General features: G+C 56.4%; 1 protein-coding gene across 2 annotated transcripts in view; it reads right to left on the bottom strand.

Moving 5' to 3' along the window:
• Positions 1 to 3,605, bottom strand: part of NACC1 (nucleus accumbens associated 1) — a 25,306-nt gene that overhangs the window by 20,342 nt on the left and 1,359 nt on the right. The window lies entirely within an intron of this gene.

Below are 3,605 nucleotides of genomic sequence, written 5' to 3'. Positions count from 1 at the left end.
AACAGTCATTGTCCTCACAGATGGCCTGTGGCTCTAGATCTAAGGACGCTGAAACCTTCACCGAGGCAGCACAGGAAAGATGGAACGATGACCATGACCAGACACAGGACACAAGACAGTCACCTGCCCAGTCCCACCTCACAGCCTCTGTGGCTCAGAGGGCTAAGGGGGAGCCAGAGGGATGACATTCTTGGGCAAGGGGACCTAGGAGCAGAGGCAGGGAGGTGTCCCACTTGCTCATGCTAGGTATGGGCTTAAATGAATCAAAAATGTGTAAAAGTGCTCAGAGCAGCCTGGCACCCAGGAAAGGGATTGAGGTAATGAGGGTTAAGTGAGGACCCAAGAGAGGGAGCAGTGGCTAGGACAAACACCACCTTGGTGTCTTCAAGCACAGGTGGCTCGCCATCACTTCAAATGCAGCAGCCCCCATCTGAGCCTGGCAGGCCGCCTTCTCCATCATAAGCTTTGGCAATGACACTGATGAACTCAATCAGACCTCACCAGACCAACTCTCAATCCTCTCCAAACCCAACAAAGGGTCCTACAAGACCAACCAAAGCTTATCTCCTTGTGGCTCTGCTCAGGAATCCACCAGGGCCTGGCAGAGGGACCAGATTTTAAAAGGCCCTAGATGCAGACCAAGGGGTCTGGACTTGCGTTTGGGGTGACGTGGAGACCCAGACTGAGTCTTCCTTTCTGTGAATGGCACTAAGGGTCTGTCTGTACACTAGGGTCACCTCTCGCTTCTTCCCTCATGAAGACAAGATGTTTAAAGCATTTGGCAAAGCAAAAGATCTCAATGGGCTGTCCTGGCTGCCTAGAACATTCACCTCTCCTGGAGCCAGCTCCCTGCGCAGGCTGATTTGTTACTGTTCAGGGCTCAGCTCACCTGGAAAGCTTCCTTGACCACCTTACCCAGCACTTACTATCACTTCCCCTTGTCTAAGTTCATGAACGTTGGAATATCAGAAATGATCTCTTGAGCATTTGTCTGAGGTTGGTCACCTTCACGAGAACAGAAGTTGCTGAGAGCAGCCCTAAGATCTGTTATGCAAGACCGTTCCCCTCACCCCAAGCAGGGGGTCAGTACCCTAGCGCAATAAAACTGTCCCAAGAATCCCTTCATTTGTTGCACTTGACCCCCCTCTCCACCTCCCAATTATTATAGCCTCCTCTGGTGCCCCAGGTCTGTGCACCCTAAGTCCTCACAGAAAAGCACTTAGTTATTGAGAGTGCCTTCTCCTCCAGGTGCAGGCTTGGACCCATCACCCTCTTCTCTGCCATGCACACACCATAGCTAACTGCCACCAATCTCTGCCCCTGTTCCAGCTGTGTGACTAGCGATAGCCAGCCAACCTCAGTATCCAGCTCAGAGCCCAGCCGAGGCCAAACTAGACAAGGGAAAGGTCTCTCTTTACATGGGGTGGCTGGCCCAGTTCCCACCCCTTCCAGAACCAGGAGGCCAGCCAGAGAGGGGAGGAGACCAGGTCCCAGATGGAGGGCAGTTCTAGGAACTATGGGGAGATTGGAGGAAGGGAAAGAATGAGGGTGGCAACCCATCATTAAATCCAGACCTGGCTGATACTTGACCCAGCAGTCTGTGGCTCCTGCCTCAGGTGCTGAGGTTCCCAAATCAACGCAAGAGCCTTGCAATTAGCTCAGAGAAAGAACGAAAGCTAAGGCGGTCTGACTGGGGACTAAAGTGGGAAAAAGACAAATGTGGCAAGCAAAGCAAAATTCAGCTCGAGAGCCCGGCCCCATCCTCCTAACTGCCTCCTGCCAGCCCACAGCTCCCTCACTCCTGACCTCTTGACTCCCAGAAGAATGGGGGTTGAGGGTATGACCAGGCCTCTAAGAAAGAAGCTTCCACTGTTAAAATCCCCTGGGACACCAGGAAAACTCTGCCCGAAAGAGTACTGATCCAACCCTTGGGATGGCAAGAGGAAAGAGAACTCCCACCAAGGAATCCAGAAGATTAGAGAGCTCCTCCAGTCATGACCCTTAAAGTCCAGCTCCCGGGACTGTGGGTTTGGGCTGAGGATCAGTCAATCCCAGTCTGCCAGTGTCTAGTCATGTGACCTGGGACAAGCCACTCCAAGCCTCAGCTTCTGAACGACGGAGAAGGACTAAGCTGACCTGATGGTGGTGAGCAATCAATGAGCTCATCCAACCAGCAAACTTGGCATGGGGCCTGCCCCAGGACAGCACCTCAGAAACAGAGCCCCGGAGACAGTAGCCCCAAGGGCCTGCATCAGCATGGAGGTGCCTGACCTGATCCTCTTCTTGGTGACCTGCTGTCACCCCATCATAAGCCTCCAAAGCACAATGAACAAAGCTTTATATGTTCACCTCCCAGTTCTTCACCTCCAGGGAGCTGGTGCCTGGAGGCTTTGGTATAAGATGGTGGCTGTGAGGTCCCATTCCCTAGGTTTCAGCCTCAAGGTTCTGGTCACAAAAAGTGGGAAAAGAATCTAGGACTCTTAAGATACTCAGGTAACGGCAGCTGGGCTGCCTCCCTGCAGATACCTGGGGTGGTGATGGGCAAGGGCCACCCCCATGGTAAACAAGATGCCCGGGCTAGGTGTCCCAGACTACTTCCTGAGCTAGGTGTTCCAGACTATTTTCCAAGCTGCCCACACAAACACCCACCTGGCAAGCCAATGCCTTGGTACAGCTGGCAGAGGCTTGCCCAAAGGGTAGACTGCAAACTTGGCCCCTGACGGGAATGAGGCGTGGGAAAGAGAAAAAAAGACTCAGGTTTGGCCCAGAGCTAACACCTAGCCGGGAATGGGGAGCACATCTTGGCACGTGCCTTTTGATCAACACTAGTTTCTCGGAACCTGCCCCCACATCCCCATTAGCCTAGCCCAAAAGCTGTCACCCCCTACTCCCAAAGAGCCTACGGTAGTTCCTCAACTTACCTGATTGCCCCAGTATCTGGTCTTCCCCCTCAAACATCTCTCCGACCCTAACCTCACGTGACCCCTGCAACATCTCCCGGATCTCCGACCTGCCCGCCCCCTTTATCCCCGGCCCCAAACTAACTCCGCCCACACCCACCCTGCCCCACTTCCTGGGCTTCTCCTCAGCCGCCCCCAGGCCTGTAACCTGACCTACCCACCTCCTCCAGCGACAGTACCTGCAAGCCCGGCCCCGCCCCGCCCCTCCTCCGGGCCATTTCCCTCCGGCCGCGCCACCCTCTCCTCCTCCCCCACTCTGCCGGCCCAAAGCGCTACTCCTCCCCCTCCCCCTCCGGGCTCCCCCGGCGCCTCCTCACTTTATCCCTCGGGCCTTCCAACTTCCCCAGACACCCGGCCTCGCCTAGTCTCCCGCCCCTCTCCGCCAGGAACGACGGAAAGAGGTCTGGGCCCGATCCCGCGGTCCCCAAGCCTGCGGCCGGGTCCGGGGCTGGACACTCAAGGCCGCTGGCGAGGGCCAGGCCTCACCGCACTCGCCGGCCCAGCTACAGTGCAGGCTGCGGGCCTGGTGCCTCATCCGTCGGAGGAAGCCCCCCATGCCCTCTCTCTTCAGCTCTTGGTGGGACCTCAGATGCCCTCGGGCCGCCCCGGCGAGAGGAGGCCGGAACCCGGGCCTGGGGCGGGCCG

Source organism: Pteropus vampyrus, unplaced genomic scaffold (genome assembly GCF_000151845.1).
Source record: "Pteropus vampyrus isolate Shadow unplaced genomic scaffold, Pvam_2.0 Scaffold482, whole genome shotgun sequence".
Taxonomy (NCBI): Eukaryota; Metazoa; Chordata; class Mammalia; order Chiroptera; family Pteropodidae; genus Pteropus; species Pteropus vampyrus.
This window is presented reverse-complemented; position numbering and strand designations above follow the sequence as displayed.